Source organism: Manis javanica, chromosome 1, assembly GCF_040802235.1.
Source record: "Manis javanica isolate MJ-LG chromosome 1, MJ_LKY, whole genome shotgun sequence".
In the NCBI taxonomy this organism is placed as follows: domain Eukaryota; kingdom Metazoa; phylum Chordata; class Mammalia; order Pholidota; family Manidae; genus Manis; species Manis javanica.
This window is the reverse complement of record NC_133156.1, coordinates 36,208,899-36,228,695: the sequence shown is the minus strand read 5'-3', so window position 1 is coordinate 36,228,695 and position 19,797 is coordinate 36,208,899. Positions and strand designations below refer to the sequence as shown.

General features: G+C 46.2%; 1 long non-coding RNA gene across 1 annotated transcript; it reads left to right on the top strand.

Moving 5' to 3' along the window:
* The first annotated feature begins 3,290 nt into the window (after positions 1-3,290).
* Positions 3,291-6,876, top strand: LOC108408572 (uncharacterized). Its single transcript, XR_005063167.2, has 4 exons — positions 3,291-3,380; positions 4,634-4,812; positions 6,488-6,543; positions 6,717-6,876. It is a non-coding gene; the product is annotated as an uncharacterized lncRNA (long non-coding RNA).
* Positions 6,877-19,797: the final 12,921 nt, after the last annotated feature.

The following is a 19,797-nucleotide window of genomic DNA, read 5'->3' as shown; positions in this document are numbered from 1 at the left end:
TAGAGACAGGAGGTAGAATAGTGGTTACCAGATGTGGAGGCGAGGGAAATGGGGAGTGACTGATTGATGAGCAGAGTTTCTGTTGGGTGATGGCAAAGTTTTGGAGATGGCAGGTGATGATGGTTGCACAACAGTGTGAATGTGCTCAATGTCACTGCAGCATGCACTTTAAAATGGTAAACCTTATGTTATCTATGCTTTATCACAATAAAAACACACACAAAGTGAAAATGCACATTTCATTTAAAAAGGTGTGTATTAAACCAATAGAACACTTGCTGTTGGATGTGTGGTCAGTGTGTGTGGGTGTATGTGTAGGATGGGGTGTGCAATGAGAATAAAAGGGAACAGAAAATATAACCATGTACAGTTCGGTCAGTAAGGACCAAAGGTGGTAATATGTCATGAACATGGGTGCTGCTTTGAATTTGAGGTCTAAGAAAGAAACGTGCAAACTCATCCTGTAGGACAGAACCCTGGGTGATGAAGGGCTAAAATAGGCCACAAAATTGACATACAGATGTTCATTATACTACTCTTCTTGGTTTATGTTTGACATGTTCATAATAAACAGCAAACTGCCAGGGCTGGAGGTCATAGAGCACAGGGAAGCTAGATAACCTGGGCTTGGAGGCTGCTGTGGACTTACTCACTTACTAGATCAATGTATAGAGACAGAGCATTAAAGACTTTGATCCAGAGTTACTTTCTGGGGCACAGGGTCTAGTAATCCTGTGTACTGGGTGTAGCATGTTCATTTTTACACAGGCCTGCTCTATTTCCTCCAGGGACTGCGGCTGGAAGCCATCCAGGAACGTCTGTGGTGAATGGCATGGCACCAGTTCAATAAGGCATTTAGCTGTTTGATAGGGCAGAAGGCCCTGTGGGCTATGCCTATCCTGGTGGGCTTCACAGAGGTGGTGGTGGCGGGGCACACCTTGGCCTTGAGGGCACACGTGGAGTGGACAGGCAGAGAGGAAGAGGAAAAAAGAGTAGTAAACCCCTTGGCAACTGTAATGAAAATGACAGATGTGGGCAAAGAAAGGGCAGGACCAGGAGGGAGGAGGAAGGGAAGAGGGAGGCAGAAAGGGAGGGAAGAGAAGGAAGCAGCTCATGGGAGGGGCATGGCCCAAGGGGCACCGCCAACCTGGTCTGTATACTCACTCACTGACTCATTCACTTGTCCATCCATGCACCATGTACTGAATCCCTACCCCATGCCAGACTCTATGCTGGGGACTAGGGGTGCAGTAGTAAACAACGCAGACAGGGCTCCTGTCCTTGTGGAGATGACATCCACCAGGAGACTGACAGTACAAACCAAGACAAAGGTGTAAGGTAATCTCTGATGGTGATCAGTGCCGGGAGGGAACAGACAGGTGTGAGGCGGGTGGCCAGCAAGGCCTCCAGGGATGTTTAAGAAGAGGCCTGAAGGATGGGAGTAGCCAGCCTTGTGAAAAGCAGGCAGACGACCCTTGCAGGCAGAAGGCACAGCTGTAAGTCCCCCTTGTAGCAGGAGTACTTTGGAGATGGAGAAAGGGGTTGCTGTGGAAACTCCAGCACAGCAGCCTCGGGTACCTCTGCCCAGAGAGAGCACATCTCCCTTCTTTGTCTGAACTTTACTTTCAGAAAGGTCTTCAGGGATCACTCAATCCATTACACAAATGGAGAAACTGTGTCTCAGAGAGGGGCTTTCCTAAGGCCACAGTTTGTTTGTGGGGGAGCCCAAACTTTCCTAAGGTCCAGTTTGCTCACTGGACCCTTAGATTCTTTCCTTTTTTGAAATGGGGCTTTTTCTCATTCGGCCAGGGCCTTAAGAGAACTGGACAGGAAGGAGGTGGCACGAACCTGGTGACCTGGCTTCCCATATGCCCCAGGGGATGTGCTGCTGTGGACTCTGGGCTTGGGGCCAACATGGACTGTTTCTGCCAGATAAAAACAGATGCACACGTATCCTGGGAGCTCGTTTGAACCACAATGACATGGGAGAATTTTCTTGTCTTTTCCAGAGATTTCCACTTTGGGCCTGAAAAAACTTGGGGTGTGAGACTGGGGTAGGGACAGCAAGGAAGGAAAGCTGTTTTCATATGACTCAAAGACCCCCTGGGGAAGAGGAGCAACAGATTTGAGAAATCCTGAAGGACGGAAATGGGTCGCCAAAGAATGGATATTTTAGGAAGGCAGATTTCAGCCCAACAGCAGAATGTATTATCTGATTCCTTACTTCCACTGCCAGAAGTATTCAAGAGGCCACATGGCCATCCATTAAGGAGATGCCTGTGTAAAATGGGGAGATGAATTTCTGCAGTATTTTCCAATTTGGAGTAAAAAACTATATAGGTTTCAGATTTAGATCCAACCATAAGATTAATAACATAACCACTAAACATTAGTTTAATGTATAACTGAAAAAGTGATCCTTTTACCTCCCATTTTCTATGGTTCTACGTTGTTTGGTTGGCCCACAAGAGGCATGTCGCTGGGCACCAAGGTCTGAAGGACCCAGAGCGTTATAGTCGCGGATTTGTTGTGGGGAAGCAACATTGGCTGGGGTGACAGCCTCAAGCATTTCCTTTACTGCCACATGGTTTCATCAAATATTTACAAGTGCTCACTGTGTTCTGGGCAAGCTACAGGCACTGAATTCTCACAACAGACCTGTGAGGAGGTTCTATCAGTGTCTCTGAGTCTAAGAAATTTGATTCTGTTAATCTTTGTTGTCAGTGAATGGGGACCTTTGAATTCTCTTCCAAATGACTGGAGGATATTTTCATTTGCACGAGTAATTCTGATATAAGGCTGAGCATAGGAAGTTCTAGAAGAGAGAGACCTGCCAAGTTCTCTGCAAGTCCTGAGGAAATGGAAGGGGCGTCTGTGTGTCAGGCCGAGGGGAAGGCTGTGTGAGGAGGGTGTCCCTGTAGCAGAGCTGAATGTGTGTGCACGTGGACGTGCACAGGCACGCTGGCCATGCAAACAGTATCACGTCATTCAATGCCACAGTGTGTTTCCAAAAATGGATTCCAGACCACTCTAAACGCATCCAGAAATCATCCCTGTACTTCTCCTGAATTAAGTAGAATTGGCAAATCGCAATCACAAGAATTGAATAAAGATGGAGTGGGATTTGTTTTTTTTTTTTTTCCGAAAATTGGCAACAGCCCACAACACTTTGGAAGCTGGGCAGACAGCAGGGTTCTCAGAGGCTCTCTGATGTCCCTGTACCTGCTCCCCCTTCCGGTCTGACTCTGAGCTGAGACCACGCCCACATCCCTCCCCCCACTTCCTGCTGGGGCAGGGAGGATCTCTGCCACATTTTCTGGTCTCTAGGTTTAGACAGAGCTTCTCTGCATTTCTGCCTGACTCTTTTGACCAAATTTTTGGTGAGTTGTGTTTTTTTTAAACCTGGAAACAAGCTGTAACTGAGGGGGAAAATGGTGTTGCTTAATTTAAAGCTCAGTTGTATTTTTCTAAGATTTAGTTCTCTGAAAAGTAGGATGAAACAAGTATCTGTTTACCACGGCTAGGCTTTCTAATTAGCTCCCCTGTGCCCTCCCCTTAAATTCAAAACACTTGTCTCCACATAAAATCTCCCGTAGGTACCACCGTTAACACCCTTCAGAAGGAAGGGCCGGGCACAGCTGGCAACTCCTAGCTTGTCGGCTGCAAGCCATGGAAGGTGTGGGGCATGGACAAAGGCTCGTGCAGAGTGCAGGATCCTGGCCCACTGGAGAAACCTTTGTTGAGGTTGCAAATGTCAGTCTACAGTGAGAAAACATCTGGGGTCACATAAATGGGGACTCAAAGGGCCCCAGGTCCAGATTCGAGAGGCCACTGCAACTTCGACAGTCTGGCAGAAGATGTCCAGTGCTCAGAGGGAAAAGAATCCATTTCCACATTCTTCTGCCCTAGACTCCCACTGGATGTTTATACATCCATGGGAGAGGTTATCTGCATTTGACTTGAGGCAGGCCCAACACCAGGCTTCCAATGGGCAAATCTGGGGGACGTTGCGAAAGACAGCTTGGAGTGTGTGTGTGCCTGTGTGGGGGGATCTGGGGGTTCAGAAGAGGACTCCTTGGATTCCAGGGGCCCACAGAATCAGCTCAATTGCTGGCCCTTTCCAGACACCCCCTGCCAATGAATTAAGGGGTCTTCTCTTGGAGATGTTCAGGTTTGGAGGGGCCTACCTCTGCCTTTGACAAGTTATGTGACCTTGAACATGTCATTTCTTCATCCTGAGTCTGAATTTCCCCAAGTGTTGAAAAGCCTGTGGGATGAGTGACTTGAACCAAATGTTAAGTGGTTCTTAACATTTTGGAGACCCTGGCCTTTTTGACAGTCTGACGTAGAATATCTTTCTAGGAAGGATGTTTTATATATACAGATTCCAAAGTTTTCCTTACACATTCAGCAGTTCTTAGACCCCTGGAAGTCTCTGTGAGGACCCTCTGTACAAGCCCCTGACAGTGTTCTGTAAGGTCCCATGGATATTTTAAATACCACTGTGTTGGTGTAAAGATTAATATAATCCAGGCTGTATTTGTTGTCATATATTATTATTATTTTGTTGTTATTTAATTCTGATTTTAAAAGACTTAAAGGGAAAACATTTTTCTGCGCCCATATATTGTAGGCTCTGGCTACTGTGCCTGAAGGATAAACTGGCCCTGCCTGCAGCTCGGCTTTACTACCAGGTAATGCAAAATACAAGGCTGCCAAGCATATGTTTCAAAAAGAGATGCCAGGTATCAGTGGAGGAAGACGTCATGGAAGACTTGAGAGGGAGATGGCACTCTATCAGAGCCTTGGAGGGTGAGCAGGATGAATGGACTGAGCAGAAAAGGCACTCGGGACCAAGGGCAAAGGCCTTGTGGGCAAGCCGTTCAGGGCGTGTGTAGGTAGCAGAATTGGCTGGAGTTTAGGCGTCCCTCCAAACTGGACCCGGGGGCCATTCAGGGTCTTACCAACAGCCCTACCCCACTTATGCACCCCATCTCTCCCACTCCCACTTGAAAACCTCTGAGGACTGAGGCAGAGCAGCCCCTAGATAATCACCACTCATGGAGCACCGAGTAGGACCAGGCACATGGAGCACTTCATCATCCCATTTTATAGATGATAAAACCACGGTTCAGCAAGGAAGAGGCAGATCTGGGTTCACATACAGAGCTCTGGCCTCCTGTCACTATGCCATACTGTCTGTCCAAGAGCTTGCATGGATCCTACCCAGTCAACCCAGATGGAAACGGAGGCCCGGAGAGGAGACATGATTGACCCCACATCACAGGAGTTGGGGATACCATGCGGGTGTCCTGGCTACAGCCCAGAGGCCCTGTCCAGCAGCCGGGGGTGGGGGGGGATCAGTTCCTTCTGAATTCTTGCACTGGCATCATCAGACCTTCATCCTTTCAGCCTCAGAAAGCACCAAGCTTGTTTCCACTATGGCCTTTCCTTCCTCCAGCTGGACCTGCCTAGCCCACCTGTCCACGCAGGTTCCTGAAGACCCAGTTTCTGTGAGAGTCAGACTGAGATATTCCTTTCTCCACAGATTGTTCTCAGAAAGGGGGGGCTTTCTTCTTGGCATTCTCCCCACCCCCATCCCCTGCCCCAGGGGAAGTTTCAGCAAGGACAGAATAGGCTCCTCTGTGTCCCAAACCCACCCTTCCAGTGCAAGAAGCATCTGCCTCCCAGGCTGGTGGTGTTGATGTTATCACGGCGTGAGCTGACTCACCTTCATGACATCTCAGCCCGCTGGGCAGGAACGCGGTTCTGGGCGCCACAGTCTTCCCGGGTATAGACACACGGGAGCAGTCCCAGGGTGGGGCAGCAGGAAGGCCAGGGGCCTCCGTGCCATGTCCCTGGGAGTAGGCACAATGGCAGGAACAGGCCTGTGGAGTCAAGGGGCGTAAAAGCTGTCATCAGATCTTGGGCGAACATCCAGTAGAACAAGGGTGATAAAGGTTTGAGGCATCCTCAAAGGGTATTTGGACTTTTGGGCAGAAATGATGGGGTGGAGGGTCACTCAGGGCAGAAATGATAGGGGTAGAGGGTCACTCAGTCCAACACCTTACCACAGTCAGTGCTGGCCAAGGGGGAAAGGGTGGTTCAGGGCAGCACTGAGCCATCTTCCAGCAGATGCCTGGCAGGGATGTTGGAAGGAGATTCAGGTACCAGACGGGTGGGCAGGAGTTCCTAGCTGTATGGATTGGAAGGCTTTATGCAACCCTACACCTCTTCCCTCTTCTTGTTTTCTAGGGAGGCAACATGGTTGAGTGGCAAGAAATGCCACCACCTTTAAAGTCAGGCAGCCCTTGTTTAAAGGCTGATTTCTGCCATTTACTACCTAAATGGCCCTTCACCTCTCTGTTACTCAGTTTCCTCTTCTGTGAAATGGGGGCAGTGACAATTACAAGGGCATTTGTAAGAGTTAACTAAGATAATCAATACAGTGGTTTGGCAATAAATGAGTTTTCTTCCCATTTCACAGGGGGAGGAAACAGAGTTTTGGAGCTCTTAAATGGCATACCTGGCCAAGGCTAAATGGTGAGTAGGGGCAGTCGATTTAGAATCAGAACCCAGTTGTCTTCCAGCACAGTGGTCTGTGCCCTACCTGTTTAGGTCCTGTTTACCGAGCACCTCCAGTATGTCTGAATGCAGTGGTGTTCAGCGAGTAGTTATTGCCATCGCCAGGTGCAATTATTATTTTCATTCTACAGATGAGGCCCAAATAATTATGCCAGTCATTCAAGGTCTCACAAATGAAGAAGCAGCAGAGTTGAGATTCTATTTCAAGCCTGACTCCTGAGCCCATGATCTTAACCAGCCCATGGACCAGATCCTCTGTACTGCCTGTTTTTATAAATAAAGTTTTATTGGAACACAGTCACGCTTGCTTGTTTTCATGTTGCTTGTGGCTGCTTTCAGGGCACAAGGGCAGGTGAGTCATTGCAAATTCACCATGTGACTTGCAAAGCCTGAAACATTTACTATCTGGCTAGTTACCCAGAAAGTGTGCCTAGCCCTACTCTTCATCACCATTTTATAGTCTGTACTTGAGAATTTAAAAAGAGAATCTGCTTAACACCAAGACACATTTTTAAGCAGGTAAACTTGACATGAATTTTGTGACAGAGATTAAACTACCACCTGGTGCTCCTTCTGCCCTTCCTCCATCCCTCCCTAAGTCGATCTTCTTGGTCAAGCAGGATGTGCCGAGTAAAACGAAGACAAAGGCACTGTGCCAAGCACAGCAAAAGCTTCTTGTGTTTTGCATTTGTGTATTGTGGTATAGTCAGCAGACTTGTTACTGTTTTATTTACATTTTTAAATGATTTAATTTCATTAGTTATTGATAGTTTATTATAACTATCAGAACTGTATCTTTTCTCCTTTAAATATATAATCTACATTGTGAATATATAATACCCCAGGACCACTTCCGTCCCCAGGTGAAAAAGTGAGATTTTTAATCACAACCAGGGAGATCATAAATTTCAATATACAGGGACTAAAGAACAGATTCAGGCCACAAAAAAAAGATATGGCCACAATGAACCTGAGCAGAAGAAGTACTGCAGTGGGAATCAAGAGACCGTGGTCCTTGATATTGCTCCATCTAGTGAGTTGGGTGATCTGAATTTCTCATAAGCCCTCCTGTGCCTCAGTTTCCCCTTATATAAAATGGGGCTATTGGACTAGATGACTGCTAATGGCTTTTCCTAGTATGACATTGTATTCCCATAAAACCACACTAAAATAAAGCATTTAGGGCAGTTCTATCAAGAAGCAGAGGCTTAACAGAGATGACCTTTGATCCCACAATGGGGATTCTGAACCCAGCAATTCCTTTGGGACTAAGGAACAGTCTACACGTACCAGGAACCCTCCTAATCATTCCTTATTTTGTCACAACACCCAAGACTCTTTTGTCAGAAGGGGAATTTAGATTTGATCAGGGTGGAGTGTCCCAGGGTGGCCAGAGGATGCCGCAATGGGTCTCCATGAAGCGGTGGAGGTGGAAACCAAAGGAGGCAGTAATGCTGTCCTGTCATTTCTGCTTGTCTTGGGATGGCTCTGTCAGAGCGCTGGGGAGCAGGACAGGATGGACTTGTCATCACCATGAGGGGCATGGCTGATCCCGCCTTCCTGCTAATCCCCATCATGAGCACCCTCTCTCTAGGGCACGGACGAAAACCTTTTGGTCTTTATTTCATGTCACTTTTTACAACTTGAAAAGAAAAAGAAGAGAAGGAAATTTCATTGTTTTAATTTGTATCCATTTGATCACTCTGAGATTTAGGATTTTTTTTGTTTAGCTATTTGTATTTTTGATTTTGCAAATGGATCACTCATGGCCTTTGCTTTGCTTTTCCTGTAGTAATTATTTATCTTTTCACTTTTGATTCCTTGAGGTTACATATTTAAAATGTAAATATCTTTTATTTCATCCAGCTTTTACAAAATCAAACCAATTGGATGTACCAAGAAAATGTTAATAGCTTCCCCTTTTCCCCTGCAATTCTGAACTCCCAGGAAACCAGCTGATAACTAACATTTGCTGGGGAATTGCATTTTTTTCCTGTATTTATACAAACTAATTCAAAATATATCTAATTTTTCTTTTTCTTTTTGATAGAAGTGGAAACATTCCATATCTTTTAACCTGATGTGTTTTAAAAAATTCTACATTTCCAACTGAACTAGCCTTCTCTTAGATTCCTATGCCTCTTCTCTATTTTGCAAGCTCTTTCTGTCACACTCACTTGGAGATTAGACAAGAATCCTTAGGCCACTTTCTTAGATTAGAGAAAGTGAGACTCAGGGAGGAAACCTGATTTACCCAGAGATTTTACCAATTCAAGATCGGGATTGAAAACCCCAGGACAAAAACTTTCTGATTCTGGAGGGTCTTCCTTTTCTATGCCAAGTGAAACAGCCCTTCCGCCCTTAAAATTTCCCTCCAGATATACACAGGCTGGAGCTGGGGTCAGAGGAAGTGTCAGGACCCAGGAGTCAATGAAGGAAAAGAAATTCAAACTTTCCCCCAGGTTCTAATCAGTCCTTACTGAGCTCGGTAAGGGGTCAGTTGTCTGCCCTCTCTGGGCTCCCTGTGCTCACTGGGAAATGAAGGCTTTGGCCCAGCCAGAGGATTTCAAACTGTGCTTTTGGGACTGCAGGCGACCCCACAAGTTACTGCTCCTCAGAGTGCACAAACTGAGCTTGTTCAGGGACACTCACAGCAGCACTTGTTTGTGAAAAGTTGGAAGTGACTGACATGTCCACCAGTAGGGGTGGGTTCCATGCAATGGATCATTCATCTATGCATCTCTCCATTCATTCGGGGAATAATTACTGGGTAATAATTACTGTCAGGCCCTGTTCTAGACACTAGGTATCATCTGTGAACAAAACAGACCAAATCTCTACCCTCCCGGAGCTTAGCTTGAAGGCAGGAGCCCCCAGGGATGTGAGCTGCATCCCAGCAAGGGGACACGAGACTGAGTCACATGTCCCAGCGTGGACAGGTCTGCAGGCCATGGGGCTGAGTGGTGGAAGCAAAGTACCAAATTCAATATGGGCTGATTCTTTTTACATAAACCTCCACCTCCTATAGGACAACCCTGTATGTCTGCAGGTGGACACATACACAAAAAGGGGCTGAGATGGGTTTGGGGCGTGCATCCCCAAATGGTGATGCTGCTGTGGAAAGAGAGGGGGAATAGTCCAGGGCTGAGGGTACCCTGTCAGGAGCACTTTGTTTATATATTTTTTTAACAAGGGAGACATATTCAAGTATTATTTGCAGTTAAAAAAATATTTTTAAATTTTAAAATAAACTTTAAGTCCCAAGAAAAAGGAACAGCAAAAAGAAATTTATGTTTCAATCTCTTGGAGTCCTTCAAAATCTGACATGCTCATGCTCTACAGTGTACCCAAAGATAGGAAGTATCTTGCTTCGGGGATCAGAGATTTTAAATGAAACAAACCAATGAATATTATTGCCTGGTCCAAGGACAAGCGGGCCTCACCATCAAGGCAGCACGCAATTTGTTCAGCCCCAGCTGGTTCCCCCTTAGCTACTTAGAATCCTGTCACAGCATTGCTGGGACAGAACACCTCCCCCAAGACTTATTTTAGAAATGAGGAAACTCTAGACCAAAATGTGATTTTTAAAAAAATTTATTGAATATATTTGACATATAACATATGTATACATTTAAGGCATACAGCATGTTAAGTGATTTCTTATTTTGCTAAGGACTCAATTAATGGTACAGCCCAGATTACAAAGTGGAAAGCAAGCCTGCCCTGCCTCTAGATCCTGGGACCAATGCCCAGGGAGGGGAAGGGACGGAATGGGATGGAGGGGGATGTCATCCTCTGGGCTCCCACTGGAAGCTGCAAGATGAGTCCTGGGGTCCAGCACATGGTGAAAGGAAGCCTTGTCAACATGGAAGGAGATCAAGGCAGCCAGGGGGTGCTGAAACCTCCTGTCGGGTCCAGCATCTCTGAGGTGATAGGGACACTTTAGGCGCTGCCCCCTCCCCCTCCTGAGCTCTCTCCACTCAAATTCCGAGGGGCTTTGGAATCACTAGACTGTCTCCTGCTCCCAGGAAACCCCAGGCTTCAGTGGAGCCAGGCGACTGGTCATTCATCATCCTTATCTCCTGGCTCTGGCGGCCCCAGGTCCCTGGCCTGGATGGGCCCAGGGGGCCAGGAGGTGCAGGGGAGGGGGTGGGGGTGGGGTGGGGCTTCGATAACAAGAAAAGCAGCTGTCCCCTGGGGCAACTTCAAAGTGCCTAGAGCTGAAATTTATGTGCAGAATTGTTCACATTAGGGGCCAGAGGGCCATTCATCCCACAGATATTTATTGAGCACCTACTGGGTGCCAGGCATTGGACTGGAGGAATCTTAAGGGCCCAAAGATTTTGTTGTTTATTAGGTTGCTATGTCTACCTCAATGGGCTACTATTGGTGGATGGATCAATGCATTAATTCATTATTTATTAAGCATCCACTGCATACTGAGGGTTTCTGGGGACCTAAAGCTGTTGAACAGTTAAATGAATATGGCCCCTTCTGTGGGCAGGCTTTGAGATCCACTAATGCAGTGGTTCCAAGCTTTGGAGTCAGGCAGACGTGGGCAAATTACTAAACCTCTCTGAATCTCAGCTTTCCCAGCTATAAAGCTGGGATAATAATCCACACCTATCCCATAGGGTTTGGGAGAGGATAAAATGAAAAGAGAAACTGTAGATCAAAAGCTTAGCCCAAGCCTGGCAGATGGTCAGCTTCTGTTTGCAGTTGATCAATATAATCCCTCATTTATTACGTATGTGCTGAGTACCTGCTATGTGCTGGGCAGTTGCTGGAGGGGCACCTGGCACATCGACCTTGGAAGGTTTGTAGGAGTCCATCCCTGTCTCCTCAGCTCTCTCCTTGGCCGAGGCTTTGAGTATTAAAGGGGGCTTCCTGCATGGGGCCCAGGAGAGGCACTGGACTTGGCCTTGTCAAAGCCCTTTCACCCCGACTCTAAGGGCCCATGAGGAAGGCTCGTCTTCTGCGGACCTGAGCTCGGTCTCCCTGAGAGCCCCTCATTAGGGCCCAAGCTCTGTTCTCTGGGCCTTCCCCAAACTCTCTGAGCCTCAGTTTATTCATCTAGGGAACAGGGATAGGAATAGTTCCTATCCTGTAAGGTTATTATGAGGATGAAATGAGATAAAGATTGTAAAGCACTTGGACCATGAAGTCTTTAATAAGTTGTCACTAATAACAACAAAGAATGATAAAATAATGATAGCCTTTGGGAATCAATAAAACAGGAAGAAGAAGAGGAGGAGAAAGGAGAAAAAAGGGAACAGAGCTGTACTTTTTGGGGTGGAAAACAGTTCTCAGTTCTCAAGTCACCTAAGTCTGGTAAGGGAGCACACGCTATCTCCAAGGATGCTTCCCAGCTCGGGAATTCAAGTAAACAGAGAAGGAAGGGCACTTTGAGTGAGTGCGTGCCTCCACCCAGCAGGGCCGATCACCTGCTCCATCTCACAGGTGAGCAAGCCCAGGCCCCCAGAGCACCTGAAGCACCATTTCCCGAGGTCCCGGAGCTGGGCCGGCCGGCCCTCAGGGGAGTTTGGTCTCCTCTCTCACTTTCTGGGAGCCACAGGTGAGGAGGGCCCAACGGACAGTGCTGTGGGTTGAATTGTGTGTCCTCTCCCCTGGATAAGTACACATGCTGGATCCTAACCTCCAGTACTTCAGAACAGGACTTCACTTGGAGACAGGGTCTTTACAGAGGTCATCAAGTTAAAGTCATTAGGGTGGGCCCTAATCCCATACAACTGGTGTTCTGATTAGAGGGGGAATTTGGACACAGACACGCACAGAGGGAAGACAATGTGAAGACATGTGGGGAAAGACAGCCATCTACCAGCCAGGCCTGGGACAGCCGCCTCCCTCACAGCCCTCGAGGGAAGGCTGCCGATGCCCCATGTGGGACCTGCAGCCTCCAGAGCGGGAAAGAACACACGTCTGTGGTCCTTTGTTACAAGACGTCCTGGACAGGCCAAGAGAATGGCATGGGCAGGCCCCGGCTCCTCTCCAGAGCCTGGCATGAGGCTCAGACTCTGGTGAGGCCATGTCCAACCATCAGGCCAAGGCCTTTGGGTGGATTTTTCTCTTCTCGGCTCTCTAAGATGTGAAAACCTGTTTTCCTGGTGCTTTCTTGTGGAAGCTGCACTAACCTCCCGGGCTGCTGTCCTTTGGGAAGAACTGCCTGCCTTGATGTGGCCGCCCCAGGACTGGGGATTTGTCAGAGATTCTGGGAATTACTGAGCCGACTGCATCTCCTTCCTCCTCGTTCTGTCATCTTTTCTCTCTTCCTCCCCTTGCTTCTTCTTTGGCCTCCTTCCTCTGGGACTGAGCTTTGCAAATCCCTCCCTCCCCACAACATCCCACCCCAAGACTACTTCTTCCCCAACTGCTCGTCCTCCCAGGCCACCCTCACCTGGTGGCTCTCAGCAGAGCCAGCAAGGGGAGTCCAGAGCCCAAGGTTGCCTGGGAGACGGAGGCAGGAAAAGTCTAAACTCACTACTTCAGAGCTGAGAAGAAATTATCCAGAGCTGGTTTCTCCTCCCACCTTCCAGGGAGCCTCGTTCTTGTCCCTGGCCTGGATACATTATTATATTTTGCTTTAATTGCATTAAAGCAAATGACTATGTCCCCCTGTGCTTTCGATCAGGTCAGGGATCTGATAATCGATCCTGGCACAGTCTAGACGGGAGTCACTTTGAAGCTGTGTTTAGCAGGATGAGAACAAACAATTTTTCCAAAGTGGTCACATTAGGCAAACAGGCTGGTGGGTCATCTTTTTGGGAGGGAGCATGCCCTGGCTCCAGGCAACCTCCTGAGTGACTTCCAGACCCCGGGAGGAGTGTGCACTGCGGCTCCTGGGACGCAAGGACCTTGAAGTAGGGATGCCGCATGCTTAGCCCTCCCATGATGTGAAACCTGGACCAGGTGCCTCTTCCAGAAAGCCAATCCTGACTTATGCCAAAAGGTAGCATAGTGCAATGTGAGATGGCTGGCCCAGGGGATGGAAGGAAGACTGAATTCATCCAGGGTGCTGCAAAAAGTGGACTCACTTCCTGCAAAATTATTCTCCAATTTTCTTTCAATCTTTTGGATTTCATCAAGAGATTCTCAGAATAGTGCCAGTCTGTTTCTAAGTCCCCCTTAATGTTTACTAATCCCCCTTTAAACAAAGAGCTAGGCCTAGGCTCTTCAGGGTGTGAAGATCTAGGTAGGTTTTAATAACACTCTTTTGTTTTCATATTATTTATTTCCTGCAGTCTTTTTCAAACAATGCTGGCTTTCCCTTGATGGAAAGTGAGCCATAGCTCAAGCATGTTAAAGTGGAGATCCTGAAGGCAGGAGCTGAGGAAGGACTGTGGGAGACAGTGCTGGGGGGTCTCACCCACAGGCCTGATGCCGCTCCATACTCACCTGTGGGACCTCTGAGCAGATCCCTTTGCTCTCTGAGCCTTGATCTCTCTGTGTAAAAGGGAGCTGATGATGCTACTGTGCAGGGTTATAATGAGGATTTTCTGGAAGTGTATGTGTATGTAAAGCATCCAGATAGTGCTTGGCATGGAGTCTGCTCTCTGCCTTCCAGGGGCCATGCTCCCCTTAGCCACAGTCAAAACTGACCAAGCTCTGGGTTCAGTGGAAACAAAAGAAACCTGGAGCCCCCAACCATGCTCTCACTTGAGCTCCCTGGCCTTGGGCTTGTCCCATTCTGCCACTGGGCCTCAGTTTCCCCAAATGATTTCTAAAGTTCCTTGCAGGTCTGATAAAAGAACATTTTGAGCATTAATCAGGCAGTGGCAGTCCATGGGAGAAGACTCTGCTTTACCAAGTTTATCTTCTCGTCCCTGCCGGTAGACCTGGCTGTGGACCAGTGGCATCAGCCTTACCTGGGAGATTAGAAATGCAGACTCTCAGGCCCCACTCAGATCTCCTGAATCAGAATCTGCATTTTAACAAGATGCCCAGCACCGGAAGAGCATGATTTACACTGTCTAGTCTGAAATGAAAAATTTTAAGTGCTTTTATATTTTCAAATTTACCTATATATTTTTAAGGAACTTTTAAAAACGATGAACATGTAGTTTTTTTCATAAACAATAAAGCTGTTACAAAGAATGTTTAACATAGCCCAGTCAAGAGAAGAAATAATTTATGTAAATTGGATGAACAGCTTTTTCCAGAGAATTTCCTTTTTGTGTAAGGTAGGGTCTCTGACTTCCCATAGGTTCTTTGGCCTCTTTCCAACAAGTCCCTCATGCCTGACTCCTGGAGGGCTGTGTGTGTGTGTGTGTGTGTGTGTCTGCGTGCGTGCACACGCATGTGTGACTGTGTCTTGCAGCTGATCTACTGAGTAGAGACTTCAGCCAAGTCAGCAAAACCAGGATGGAAATAAACTAGATTCCTTAGGGCTTCAGGGCGAGGCTGAGGAGCACGGGCAAACATCCTGAGATAAACTGCAGCAGCTGCTCTGCGGATTAGTCAGGCATCCAGGCTCCTCAGTCAGGCCCTGTTTTTAGAGGGCCTCCTGCGTCTCCCGCGTCCAGCCACAGCCTGGGCTGGGGCCCTCTGTGTCTCATCTCCAAAATGAAACCCCAACCACCGACCAACCACTTCAAGGAATTTATCCCAAAGAAGTGATCACAACATAGACAAGGATCTTCCTACAAGATTACATGCTGTTGATAAGAGTGAGAAACCAGAAAAAACAATTCGTGTGTCGAAGCCTTGGGTTGAGGCCTGCAGTCACTTGGCAATGTACTTACTGCTCCAGGCTGCATCTGGGAGCAGGTCAGCACTTCATGCTCAGAAGTCAGCAGGTCTGGACTTGAGTGAAGTTTTAAGCAAGTTATTTAGCTTTTTCTAGCCTTGGTTTCCTCAGCTGTAAAATGGGGATGATAATAATACCAAATTCATTTTTTTTGTTGTTTTGAGGATTAAATGAGGATATGTGTGGAAAACATTTGCTGCACGGTATACCATAAACATTTGGTGAATGATGGTTTGTTGAGCTCCTCTTCAGAGATAGAAAGATGTTGCAGATAAATAATAATGACATGGAAATATGTATATATGGTATAGTGAAAGTGAAAAAAGCCGATTATAACTCAGCAGGATCTATCTGGTAAGCATACATGTAGGTATTCACATTTAAAATGGCACAGAATTGATAGATGTGGAATGGAGATGTGGTTATTAAAAGAATGGGGGAAAAAGGGCTACCATGTAACCCTTTCTCATTTCCTAGGCTCATTTCCATCATCTCTGTGTGAAAGTGATAGGGAAAATCAGAGTTGGACTGATCTTTGATAACAACTAGAAAGATAAAACAAAAGTGGTACCAACTGAGCATTTACTAGGAGTCCAGCACCTTCTAGGTGTACTATTAGTTAATTTATTCTTTACAGCCAGCTATCAGGTGGATACTATTAGTATTCTCATTTTACAGATAAGGAAACTGAGGCACAAAGGGGTTGGGTGGTAATTTGTCCAAGGTCTTACAAGCCAGAAAGAGGTTAGAGGATGGTTTCAAACCTGGGCTTTTAATTACTATGCTATATCACCTCTCAGGCATCTCATTTCAAAGGAAAACTAAGACCCAGAGAAGTGGCTCATCTGGCCCAGGGCCACACAGCAAAGCACCGGCAGAGCAGACTCAAGCATCCCCAGGCCCAGCTTTGAGGCTCCACAGTGCCCCCTTCCTGCAGTCTCAGGTTCCACTGGCCACTTGATTCCTCTTGGCTGTGGGTAGGGCACCTGGGCAGCGAGCTTTTGCACTCTTCTGAAATTGCAACCTTAACCAGACGGTGGGGAAGTGCGGGTCCTAGGTGAGCAGAAGAGGCAATCCATGAAACGCCTGCCCCTTCGCCCCGAGACTGTGCCCTGCTCTAAATCCTGTGTAATTTAAGGCAAATGTAATCCATATGGCTCTGATTCATTTACACTTAAATCTTCAAAATATTGTGTTTTAAGAGCTGTTACTTACAAAGCCTTCAGAAACTGTTAAATAAGATTCAGCCCCCCATTCCTCCTTCCCCCAGCCCCCAGCCCAGTACACACTACCCTCCCCTTCCCCTATGTCAGCTGGCACTCACAATGGCATCTGGGGGTCTGAACGGAAACTCACAAACTCAGACTTGTAAACTTGTAGGTGGACACAGGAGATGGTTATCAGGATGTTCAGAGCAGCATTATTTGTAATCGTAAAAAGTTGGAAACAATATAAATGCCCATCAACAGGAGAAAGGATGAATAAGTTTGGACAAATTCATACAATGTAATACCATATAGCGGTCAAAACTAATAAACAAGGTCTATGCATATCAAAATGGATGAATCTCACAAACATATTGTTGAGGGAAAAAAACACAAACAAGTTGCAGATGAATTAATAATATGATACCAATTATACAAAAGTTTAAAACATTGAAAATCATTATATATATTATATACATAAGTTATCCTGGTAATGTTTCTTTTTTAAGCTGGTAGTGGGTACCTGAATGTTTGTTATGTCATGCATACATTTTTTTTTTTTGAGAGGGCATCTCTCATATTTATTGATCAAATGGTTGTTAACAACAATAAAATTCAGTATAGGGGGGTCAATGCTCAATGTACAATCATTAATCCATCTCAAGCCTAAGTCTCGTCAGTCTCCAATCTTCTGAAGCATAACGAACAAGTTCTTACATGGTGAACGAATTCTTACATAGTGAATAAATTCTACATGGTGAACAGTACAAGGGCATTCATCACAGGAACTTTCGGTTTTGATGACGCATTATGAACTATAAACAATCAGGTCAAATATGAATATTCATTTGATTTTTAATCTTGATTTATATGTTGATCCCACATTTCTCCCTTTATTATTATTATTATTTTTATTTTTAATAAAATGCTGAAGTGGTAGGTAGATGCAAGGTAAAGGTAGAAAACATAGTTTAGTGCTGTAAGAGGGCAAATGTAGATGATCAGGTGTGTGCCTATGGACTAAGTATTAATCCAAGCTAGACAAGGGCAGCAAAACATCCACGGATGCAGAAGATTTCTCTCAAAGCAGGGGGGATGAGGTTCTGAGCCTCACCTCTGTTGATCCCCAATTTCTCACCTGATGGCCCCCCTGCAACTGTGCCTGTCTTAGGTTGTTCCTCCCTTGAGGAATCTTACCCGTCTCTGGCTAACCAGTCATCTTCCGGGGCCATACAGGGAAATGTAAAGTTGGTAAGTGAGAGAGAAGCCATATTGTTTGAAAAGGTTAGCTTTTTACTTCTTTGCAGATTTATGCCCTGTGGCTTCTATGCCCAGCACTTGTCTCGAGGTATCTTTACCACCTGGAGGAATTATGATACTCGGTAAATTTGATATGAGGCACGAATTCTATTTAAGGGTTGTAATTAGGAAGGAAGAAGAAAAGCTATAGAGGTAGCATATGGAAGAAAACATGGGAGGATTGATTATTTCTTTGACATATCTTCTTGTAGAGTACCTTAAGCATGTATAGGTTTTAAACTACTAACTAATTTGCACACACATATTAACATAATAGGAATACGGTGACATAAACATAGCAAATCTATAATTACCATCCATCTCCAGTGAAGCCAAGAAAACCATTTAGGCACCCTAGGCATTTGTGAAAATTTGTCTATGATATGATGGATATTGTCCAACTGTACTTGAACAGTCTGAGAAAAATCAGACAAATTAAAGCAGCCCATTTCTGGGATCTGTTCACATCCCATATGTTCTTTTAACCGTAGATAGTCTATAGTCATAAGATTTTGGAGTGCTACAACTTGCACCCCTCCCAACTCCTGGTTGAGTTCCAACAGTACAGATCTGGTCAAATTCGTTGTCTCACTGTATGCACACATGCATACATTTTTGTATAATTTTGAAAAATGACATAAAATTTTCAAAAAACCCTAAACTTAGCATCAGCAAGGAAATTTTCTTATGTAGTAACACATTCAATTCCCTCATTTCACAGCTGGGGAGAAGAAAATAATATTTGTTAACTACATGACACTGATTAACTTGATAGGCATGCTGTCATTTCATATAAGTTCCACACCACTGCCTATAGTAGTCGATGCTATTACTATTTCCATTTTACAGATGAGGCAACCAAGGCTCAGAAACCTCCTCAAGGTCATATAGCTTGGAAACCACAGGGTCAGAATACACACTGTGGACTTCTCCCCACCCAGGATCACACAGCAGAACAGATGCTGTTGAGGCAGGCATTGTTATTTGATCCTTTCCCCCACAATTCTCTGAGTTAGGTTTTATTATTACCCATTTTATAGATGAGAACTGAGGCTCTGAGCACTCAAGCTGTCTGCAAATGGTTGTGCAGGGAGTTAATCCATAGAAACCAGACCAGCGAGCTTCCTGACTCCTTGTCCAGGGCTCTTCCCATACCAAGCACAGAAGAATACGGCCATGTTTACAGTGACTTTCAACTCTTTGAAGCTTATGCAATTTGGTTACTTCCAAAGGGAATGAAGCCCCAGAGGTCACCTTGGCCATGTTTGGAGCAGAGTTGTGTGGAAAGGAAGAACCTGATGAACCCTGGGTTTTGCAGCCAGAAGAGCCATCCTCAGGAAACAGGTGGCATCATCCAACTGGGTGATGTAGAGAGAATTAGTAAAGAGACTAGCTGCAGATTTATGGGAGGGGTTTAGGAGAGGACCAGTTATAGTGCAGCACTCTGGGGCTTGCAAAAGCAGGGAGCCGTTACCACCCAGGTGTGAGGGGCAACCGGAAGAGCTACTGGGCAGCTCAGAGGAGCAGCTTTTCTGGAGTGGGCTGCCCGATTAGAGCTGCAGCCTTTGGTGGGAAGCTCAGCCAAGTCAACAAGGAGGGAGTCAAGGAAATGTGCCCCAACCTCGCTCTCCTCCTTCCCTCAGATCCCTTGCCAGTACTTCTCTAGACCAAACCCAATGGGAAAGAGAGGTCAAAATAAACTTTTGATGCAGTTTATATAGGTCAGCCCCCCAGCACACAGAGCAGGATGGGGAGAGCTAGGGAATGAACCCAGAGGGGCAGATGGAAGACACCCACACATTCCACAGTGAACGCTGGCTTTCCTTCGGACATGCATCCGGACCACCGTTTCTTACCACCTCCATTTCTAGCTCCAGGTCTGAGGTGCCCTGACCCCTCAGCTAGATTACTTCAATAGACTCTCAGGTGATCTTATAGCTTTTA